Genomic DNA, 11,139 nt, shown 5'->3' with positions numbered 1-11,139 from the left:
TTCACGAACGGGCAGCCAGTGCAAGGCTCTTAATGATGGAGTGATATGGTCATTGCGGGCCACACCTGTAAGTAGCCTTGCAGCTCTGAGCTGCGTTCTGTATCAACTGGAGCTTGTGATGTTCTGAGGCAGTCCAAGGTATAGAGCATTGCAGTAGTCCAATCGACTACCGATGATGGCGTTGACCACCGAGATTTGATCGGAGGGGGCAATGAATCTAAAAGTAGACCTCAGAAGTTTCAGGTGGTAGTGGCAAGAACTTACCACCTGATTAATCTGGGGCTTCAGTGTCAACCTGGAGTCGAGGATGACTCCCAGATCTCTGACCTTGGCGGCAGGACTAAGAGATGGAGAAAACGAGTCCGGCCATGAGGGAAAGATACTATTCACCTCCTGGTTACTGAAGATGATACATTCAGTTTTGGAGCCATTAAGTTTTAGATAATTGGCTCCCATCCACGACTGGATATCCTGTAGGCAGGAGGAAAGATTGATTTGATCCTCCTTTTTCTTGGCCAGGCGAAAGTACAACTGGGTATCGTCGGCATAGATATGATAGGGAAGCATGTAGCGGCGGATGACATGGGTCAGTGGCCTCATATAGGTGTTAAACAGGATTGGAGATAAAGCCGAACCCTGGGGGACTCCACACGTCAGGGCGATGTTAGAGGAGTAAAATGTTCCCAATTTTACCCTTTGAACCCTGTCGTGGAGAAATGAGGTCACCCAAGCCAAGGCCCTGTCATCCACACCAGCCACAGTGAGTAGCCTCTCTATCAATCTATCATGGTCGATGGTGTCAAAGGCCGCCGATAAATCCAGGAGTACCAGGGCAATTTCCTCCCCTCTGTCCAAGGCCCATAGGAGATCGTCGTGGACTTTAACCAGGGCAGTCTCTGTCCCTCTACCAGGTCGAAATCCCGATTGGAAGTCATCCAGAATGTGATTAGACTCCAGGTGAGGCTGAATTTGCCAAACCGCCGCTCTCTCGATGATCTTGGCCAAAAAAGGCAAGGTTGAAATAGGTCGATTGTTGCTCAACTCGGAGCGTGGCACAGTTGGTTTCTTCAGCAGTGGGATAACCACAGCCTGCTTCAGAATGCCAGGAACAACTCCGGTGGCAAATGACATACTAACAATGTCTGCAATATAGGGGGCCAAAACATCAGCGGCATCCTTCACCAGCTGTGCAGTGCAGGGATCAAGCGATGAGGACGATGCCCTGAGAGACTTGAGGATGATCAAAATCTCAGGCGTACTAACGGGTTTAAAATTCGAGAACATCGAGCCATCATAGGGTGTAAAAGTTTCTGTATCAGGTTCCACCACTATGTTGCTCCTAATTAGGTCAATTTTTTGTTTAAAAAAGTGAGAGAGGGATTCGCAAAACTTTTGAGATGTTTCTTCTTGGGGGAGCGAACAATTAGGATTTGCTAGGAGGTTTGTTGTGCGAAAAAGCTCTGCCGCTGAGTTCTTCGCTTTTGTAATCTTATCTGTAAAATATTGTTTTTTCGTATTTTTAATACTAGATTTATATAATTTTAAAGATTTTAAATATTCCAATTTGAGGTCGGCATTATAATCTTTTCTCCACCGTTTTTCAGCTGCTCGACATCGCCATTTCATCTCCCTGGTCACCTGATTAAACCAGGGAGGGTTTTTATCTACTTGTCTTACTAGACAAGTTTTTTTCATGGGGGCTAAAAGTTCTATTGATTCTACAATCACTGAATTAAACAGTAAGATTTTCTCTTCTACTGTGTGGGAAGCATGAAATTTAATGGAGTCCATTTTGCTGGAAAAAGTTGTACTAAGAAGAGGTCCGGTGACTTTGGAAATATCTCGAGACCAAGAGCAGATATTATTTCTTTTTGGGATGTGGGGGATTTTCTTCATTTCAACACCTACTGCCTCAAACTTGATCAGATTATGATCACTCCAGGCCGTGGGTTGAGGAGTAGTAGTCGAAGAAATCAACCCATTGTGAAAAATCCAGTCTAGCGTGTGTCCGGCTCTATGTGTGGGGCCGGACACTGCTTGGTTATACCCTATGGTTTTTGCGTAGAGTATTAAACTCTGGGCATGAGAGTCCGTAGGAGAATCAGCCCATAAGTTAAAGTCTCCCAAAATAATGGAGGAGGCAAACTTAAGACTAATAGTAGTTAGCAGTTCAGATATCTCCTCCATAAAGACGGGGGTACTAGTATTAGGCGGGTGATAAATGAGAGCTAGACCTGCCGTCTCCCTCTCAGTGCGCTGCCATAGGAGGGAGAGATATTCAAATGTGGTGAAGGATGTCACCTCCATCTCATTTTCCCTGATTTTAAGATGTTCTTTAAAAATAATCGCAATCCCCCCGCCTCTTCTTGTTGCCCGATTGCACATAAGTATGCGATATCCAAGGGGGGCCAATTCATCAAGACGAGGTGGGGCTGAGGGGGAAAACCATGTTTCCGTTAAAAATAGAAAATCAAGGTTGTTATCTTTAATTATGATGTTGATGGCCTCAGCGTTCTTAATTGCTGAGCGGGCATTCAATAGTGCACCCTTAAAAGACGGGCCATGATTGCTCTTTAGAGTATTATTAGTCTCGCTAAGGTTGCTGGCCAAATTAAGAATAGTTTTAATTTGGGAGCTTCCATAGTGAGATAATATTTTATTTTTCTTTAATTTTAGGGCAGTGCGAATTCTTATTGGGCCATGAGTATTTAAAGCCTTTAAATAAGAAGCAGAATAATTCAGATTACTCATGATGCTACAAGGTTTCAACAGCTGAGGCACAATCAATTATATATAACAATAACAGATAACGACAAGTTTTACCAATTGTCAGAGATATATGATCTTAACATTTAGCATAAAAATGATCAATAGCGATAAAGAATGCGCAGAGTAACACTTACAGTTTGGAGACTGGATGAAGTTTCAAGAATAACAGCGTTAAAAGAAATTAATAGGTAAACAATGGGGGGGAGGATTAATAAAGATGGGGGGGAGGATTAATAAAAACAAAGTGAGAGATAAATAAGTTGTTGTTGGTCCGCCCGTCCGGGACACGGACGGGCACAGACGGGCTTCCCTCTGGCGCAGCGCGCGGCGGCAAATAAGGGGATGCCAAGCCCCTCCTCCTGGTAACAGGGTAGGCTCTGCCCACAGTGGTGCTGTCAAATCAAGATGGCCGCCAAAGTGGTGAAATAGGTGGCTTGTGAAGATGAAGGCAGTGATGCCCGCGGTCTTCCCCGCCTGGGCAAAGTGCAGTTCAAAGTGCAAGGTGATGAAAGTGCTGGGGTGCAGTGGTCACGGCCACGTTTGTAGAGCTGGAGCTTTTGTTCACGCGCAGCGCGCGGCGGCAAATAAGGGGATGCCAAGCCCCTCCTCCTGGTAACAGGGTAGGCTCCGCCCACAGTGGTGCTGTCAAATCAAGATGGCCGCCAAAGTGGTGAAATAGGTGGCTTGTGAAGATGAAGGCAGTGATGCCCGCGGTCTTCCCCGCCTGGGCAAAGTGCAGTTCAAAGTGCAAGGTGATGAAAGTGCTGGGGTGCAGTGGTCACGGCCACGTTTGTAGAGCTGGAGCTTTTGTTCACGCGCAGCGCGCGGCGGCAAATAAGGGGATGCCAAGCCCCTCCTCCTGGTAACAGGGTAGGCTCCGCCCACAGTGGTGCTGTCAAATCAAGATGGCCGCCAAAGTGGTGAAATAGGTGGCTTGTGAAGATGAAGGCAGTGATGCCCGCGGTCTTCCCCGCCTGGGCAAAGTGCAGTTCAAAGTGCAAGGTGATGAAAGTGCTGGGGTGCAGTGGTCACGGCCACGTTTGTAGAGCTGGAGCTATTGTCACCAGTGAGGTAAATCAGGGATCTGTCATTGCACCCAGTCTCTTTAATATTTTATTAGAGATATTGCAGAAGGTCTTGATGGTAAGGTATGTCTTTTTGCTGATGATTCTAAGATATGTAACAGGGTTGATGTTCCAGGAGGGATAAGCCAAATGGCAAATGATTTAGGTAAACTAGAAAAATGGTCAGAGTTGTGGCAACTGACATTTAATGTGGATAAGTGCAAGATAATGCATCTTGGACGTAAAAACCCAAGGGCAGAGTACAGAATATTTGATAGAGTCCTAACCTCAACATCTGAAAGGTAAAGGTAAATATTTCTGATGACTTAAAGGTAGGCAGACAATGTAATAAAGCAGCAGGAAATGCTAGCAGAATGCTTGGTTGTATAGGGAGAGGTATTAGCAGTAGAAAGAGGGAAGTGCTAATGCCATTGTACAGAACACTGGTGAGACCTCACTTGGAGTATTGTACGCAGTACTGTAGACCGTATCTCCAGAAGGATATTGATATTTTAGAGTGTTCAGAGAAGGGCTACTAAACTGGTTCATGGATTGAAGGATTAAACTTACAAGGAAAGATTAAAGGAACTTAACATGTATAGCTTGGAGGAAAGACAAGACAGGGGGATATGATAGAAACATTTAAATACATAAATTAAATCAACACAGTAAAAGAGGAGACTATATTTAAAAGAAGAAAAACTACCACAACAAGAGGACATAGTCTTAAATTAGAGGGGCTACGGTTTAAAAATAATATCAGGAAGCATTACTTTACTGAGAGGGTAGTGGATGCATGGAATAGCCTTCCAGCTGAAGTGGTAGAGGTTAACACAGTGGAGGAGTTTAAGCAAACGTGGGATAGGCATAAGGCTATCTATAAGTATAAGATATACTAATAAAAGTATTTAGAAAATTGGGCAGACTAGATGAGCTGAATGGTTCTTATCTGCCGTCACATTCTATGTTTCTATGTTTCCATAAAGTCATGGCATTTAAATATAGTGGACCAATCAAAATTATCTAATCATAGTAAAATACAAAAAAACAACAACTACATTTTGTTTTTGTTTGAAAAGCATTAACATAAAGTATACGTTGAATTACTAGTTAGTTAATTAGTTATGTAGTTAGGGAGTTATTGCATATTTTACCCTAGTGTTCTTCCACACAAAAATCAATACAATTTTGAAGTCAGTCCAGGGATTCTCCCTCTTCTCTTTTCTTACAGAAAGCAACCACAGAGAGTGCAAGAGGATGATTTTTAAACTGTCCATTAAAGACCTTTCTAAGGGACCTTCCAATCCTAACACCTAGTTAGTGCTAATTTCTACACACTATTGATGCCATTAAACTGCACCACCACTCCTATACTGTATTTTATTCTGCTGCACATATTTTGCATCAGGAGCCATCTGAGCTCTCTATTAGCATTAGGAGGAGTATTCTTTTTGCTTTTTTACTTATTTTACTCCTTTTACTACTGGAGCGCTGTCCACCCCATGTGGCAGACAAGAAGGCCTTACAGACCACGGTAAAAGGAACTTCATTATCCTCTACCCATGAGAAAGCAGCTCTTGGTATGAAAATACAGGATTTATTTTAATGACCAGACTCTCTGCTAACAGATAAGATGTGTAAAGAAATACCATAAGGATGTAAGCTACAAGTTACATTATATTGTCCAGTAATTACTAATATACCAAGGGTACTACATCTGTCTGAATGTTTTCTACATTGGCTGTTTGGGTTTCTCAATTTGGTCAGTTGCCTTGTATCTTTAGTCATTTTGTTTTCCATCTACATATTGAGTTTTGTTGTATATAACAGTAACAAAACCCTACCTTATGCCTGGGAATATTTACTGCTAGCGGCCCTTTAAGAGCTAACCAGGCACATATACAGGAACAGAGACCGTGGATTATAAAGACATATTGTGTATCCAGCAAAAGACAGCAAACTGGATATAATTAAATGTGCTTACCTCTTTCGTGGGGATTATTCTTTATAACAGTTCGGGACTTTTTCAAGCATTCGTTTACTTATGCGACCCATACGGTATGGACTCAGCATTCATCATACGAATGCAAACTACCGAACACCGGACCACCCTGCTACCTAATTATGTGGTAATTTACCTCCCTGATCGGCTCATTCAACTCTTATGGGAAACGCACGAACGCTTTGTTTCAGTTCCTGGGTGGCTGCCATTTCGGGACTTTTACACGTGTTCGCGGCCATCTTAACTCCCGAACAGCGGTGTTTTGTCGTCGAGTGTCTGGAACTAAAATCAGACACTCGAGTAGGCGAACACTGCTGAGACCTCCATAGCACCGTAAATTAGTGCCAAAACTACCGACCGGCCTGCCGTTCGGTAGAAAGACTATGCAACATATAGGGATTCTAGCGAACCTCAAGATATCCACGGATGGCAAGCTTTTCGTGACTTTTTACCGCATTAACGAGGACCGACCGCAAGGCCAAAACTCATGGAACTATTTTCGGCTAGTGTGCCTGTGCGGTCAGTCAAAACTTTAAAGCTCCATGGGGATACTGGATTTATGAATGTACCCCAGATATTTGGGGTACATCCAAAACTAGGGTAAAATTTGTGCTTGTTAATTATGTTAAAGATTTATCTGAGGGGAGGAGATGTGTGGGTTGTACATTGTCTGTTATTGGTTACTGTGTTAATTATGTAGGTGTCTCCCTTGCATGGGCAGCATCACATAAAAGGAGAATGCATGTCATTAAAATTCAGTTCTTTTTGGGGGGGTGTCCGACTTCCAGTGAGAGCAGTCGCATGGAATAGGAGCTCCGCCGCAAACCCGACCACGAGCAACCAATTATACAGCATTTAGCGACTGATCGAATAGATCGATTATCCTACTATTCCCGGAGTGCCACAGAAGCATATAATGCCTCCGCCCAAGCAGTTGAAGCTGTCTGATATGTCAAAATCGAAAAGATCGGAGCGCTGAAAAGAAATCCAAGATGGCGACGAAATGTCTAATCTCTCTAACGGACAATCAGATTACGAATCCGGCTCAGCAAAATACTCCGAAACTCCAGTTACAAAACGCAGTCTTCACAAGATGCTGCAGGAGCTCAGAGCCACTATAACCACTGACTTTCACCGGATTGACGGTGATTTAAGAAAGGAAATTTCTAATATCGGCGATAGGACAAACCATCTAGAAAACAAAACCGACGAGCTTTGTGTGGCACACAATGAAATGGTGGACAAGGTCCAGAAATTCCAGATCCCGAAGACAAAATGTACGATTCAGGGGTATACCGGATGATATTACCCAGGAAGCGCTTCCGGACCATATTCTGTCCATATGTAATGCCCTGGTCCCAGGCCTACCTGACTCCGCTTGGGCCTACGACCACATGCACAGGCTTCCGTGGCCTGCTCGCCTGTCGGCTGATGTCCCTAAGGATGTTATAGTTAGATTCCACTACTTTGCGAATAAAGAAACCCTGATGGCAGCGGCGAGAAAAGCCCAATCGATTCCGGAACCCCATCAAAAGATCGCACTTTTTGCAGATTTATCAGCCGCCACGATGGAGAAAAGGAGAGGATTTATATCGGTTACTAAAACCTTGCGGAATAATAACGTGGCGTACAAATGGGGATACCCCACTAAACTGATCATTTGGTGTCAAGGCCGAAACCACATAGTAGCAGATCCGACTGAGGGAATGAAATTGATTTCCAATTGGGGCTTATGGTCTGGAGCACCTAACCCACACAAAGCATCGAATATTGCCTCCCCAAGATGACTTCAAGCGGACTGGCAAATGGCGAAATCACCAACTGGCACTCCTTGAACTCCCTCTGTCTGTATTTACCTACCTAAGTGACAAATTGATATGTATTTTGTACTGGTGGCGGGATCGTACCGGTATCTCTGACCCTCTACTCCTAAGCCGCCCAGAATTGGTTGACCATACTGTTTAGTCTACCTTGGTTAGCGTTATGAGTTTTGTATGTCATGGTACACCGCTACTACAATTGCCTCTTGTCCGTAACTGATGCCTAGTTATTGCTCGGGTGAGCCCTCTCCCGTCCCAGCCCGTGGGTGATCACTCATTAATCCATGCCTTGTATATATGATAGTGTATAGCGGTATCCCACTTATGCCTGTCTCATCTTTAGGCTAAATTTATTTTTTATCCGAGCCACTGTATCACCGGCTTGCTGTAACGATGTTGCCCCTAGAGCTTGGATTATGGCAGGGCTTAGATTATGACAATCCCACATAAGCAGCCGAAAATTCTCACAATATGGGTGATACAGGCACTTGTGTTATGTTTTCATATGTATCGTAGTAAGACACTATTCAAATGCCTCTTGTCCATAGTTGGGAGTAGTACGCTCAGTGGTGTATTGGAAGCAACTGCTGCACAGCGTTAATACTCGGCTGAGCATTTTCCCATCCCAACCCATGAGAGACCGCTCTCTACTCCATATTTATTTGCATATTCGTATACAGCGATATGCCACATGCGTATTTCATTTTAACGTTGTTCTTCAATTCTGGGCCACATACAATGCCTGTTATGTTGCAACGATTTCGTTCCCATGGGCTTAACCCACTGAGATCGTACTGTGTTAACAGGGGAGGACATCCACATTACGATGTACCACTGGCGCATATGCCGCCTGGCTCTTGATGCTCAATATGTTTAATTATGACGTTTCTTACTCTCCCCCATAGGGAGCGCAATATTCTTCATACTTATAATATATGTTAGTTCTTATTGTTATCACATCTAAGGATGAAACCTCGAATCCTACCTTTTTAATCTCCTGCCTGTGCGCTGTATTTATTATCACCGACTTAAGCGCAAACAGCGGAGATACACATTCACACTAAAGCTGGCACCCGGCTATAACAGCGCTCCTCCATTGATTGTGTCATTCAGCGAATTCATATAGCTCCTGCATCATTATACCATGCATTTTGTAGTCTGTCCAGTTGACCACTACTAATACTTGAACGTACCACCCTACCCAATTATCCTCAGGGTAATTCTATAGCGTGCATTAAGATTGTTCCTACAATGTATCCCAATGTAATGTAAATACTATGAGACAATGGTCGGGAGGAGCCCCATAGACCCTCCCTAAGTAATCTAGGGTTATGTATTTTCATACCCTTCAGGTGACAGTTTGTGTGAACCCCACTAAGGGTTCCTTTTGTATATACTTATGTTATTGTTATTGTTATTGTTTTCATCCCACAGATTTTTTTCCCTCCCCCCCCCACTCCCATTCCCTCCTTCATTCTATATTTGAGCCACATAGACTCCACTTCACCAAAGTGTCCCATAAGGCTTGAGGATCTCCACCTCACAGGTGATGTTACGACACACCCCAATGCCCTTTTGGAACGCATGCCCCGGGTCTGGCTAAGGCAGTATATGACTAGAGGTAACAAACTGTGCTGTAATAAACTCAAATGCCACAGCGGCAACGCTGCTCTCTTACTAAATTGACCTAATGACACCTCACACACTACAAATCCTTTCTCTTAATGCCAAAGGCCTCAATAGCCCCTACAAATGAAAGCAACTACTAAAAGACATACACAAAGCGGAGGCCGCTATTGTCTGTGTCCAAGAGACGCACTTCGCGACACATAACCCTCCTCAGATTCGTTCTCTAAAATATCCAGTAGCGTACTATGCATATTCCCCAAACAATTCTAAAGGGGTAGCAATTTTTTTCCACAAAGACTGGATTTTCACAGTCCATACACAATTTGCTGACCCGGCTGGCCGGTTGCTAATTCTAGTGGGCGACCTAAATGGTATTCAAGTGACAATAGTGTCGCTCTACGCACCAAATGAAGCTCAATTCTCATTTCTTAACAAGTCATCTTTAGATGTAAAGCGCGTAAACAATAAACCTCCCAGCAAAATTTCCATTCACAATAGTAAATTGTTCTCTAAACTTCTTCACGAGCAAGATCTTTATGACACCTGGAGACATTTATTTCCAACTGCACGAGATTATACTTACTTTTCACAAGTCCATCTGACTTACACACGTATTGACCTTTGCCTGGTTGATAAAACCACTCTCCCTCACCTTAAAGACCAATCTATCGGGCTTTGGACTTTGTCTGATCATGCCCCTATCATGATCACACTAACCGTACCATACCCCACAACAGGAAGGGGCAAATGGCGCTTGAATGAATCTCTCCTCGATAACCCTCCCGACGTCCAACATATATCCACAGAGCTTGACAACTACTTTACTGCCAACTCTACAGAAGACAACACAGTAGAAATTCAATGGTTGGCACATAAGGCAGTTGTCAGGGGCCATTTCATTAAATTAGGTTCCTTAGCAAAGAAAAGTTATATTTCAAAAGAATCTACACTCCATCACACTCTCCAAACGCTAGAAGAATCCAACAAACAATCCCTGACTAAATCACTATCCCGACAAATCACTAAAATACAAAACGAAATCCACCTTCTTCAAACACGAAAATACGCCATCCAAGCATGCAAAACCCAACAGACCTATTACATCTCAGGGAACAAAGCTGGCCAGTTACTGGCAGCCCAGCTGAAGGCAAAATATCTACAAACTAAAATTCCATATATATATTCCAAGGACAATGTTAAAATATTCAACCCGACTAACATTGTGGATGAATTAGCCCACTTCTATGAAGAACTTTATAACCTCCACAATAGCGCGAACACGACTACTCCAAATCCTTCAGACATAACACGATATCTCTCTCAAATCTCACTCCCTCAAATTTCAGCACATCATAACAGCCTTTTAGATGCTCCCTTTACGGAACCAGAAGTGGCTTCCACAATCAAGTCCCTGCCCAAACATAAAGCACCTGGGCCAGATGGCCTCACAAACTACTACTATATAAAATTGGCTCCGCGACTAATCCCACACCTTACTAAACTGTATAATAAGATTAGAACGACTAGTAAATTCCCACAAGAAATGTTAGAAGCCTACATCATCACATTTCCCAAACCAAATAAATCACCAACACTTTGTGGTAACCTCAGGCCGATTTCGCTACTTAACGCTGATGTTAAACTATACGCCAAACTGCTTGCTAATAGGCTCCGACCCTTGATGGCCAAATTAGTCTCGGAAGAACAAGCTGGTTTTGTTCCCGGCAAACAAGTTGGGGACAACACCAGATATTGCATGGACCTAATCGATTGGGCCAATTTAAACAACAAATCCGGCGTCATGTTGGCATTAGACGCAGAAAAGGCATTCGATCGCCTAAATTGGGATTATATG

The sequence above is a fragment of the Pelobates fuscus genome, chromosome 2, assembly GCF_036172605.1.
Source record: "Pelobates fuscus isolate aPelFus1 chromosome 2, aPelFus1.pri, whole genome shotgun sequence".
Lineage (NCBI taxonomy): Eukaryota > Metazoa > Chordata > Amphibia > Anura > Pelobatidae > Pelobates > Pelobates fuscus.
This window is presented reverse-complemented; position numbering follows the sequence as displayed.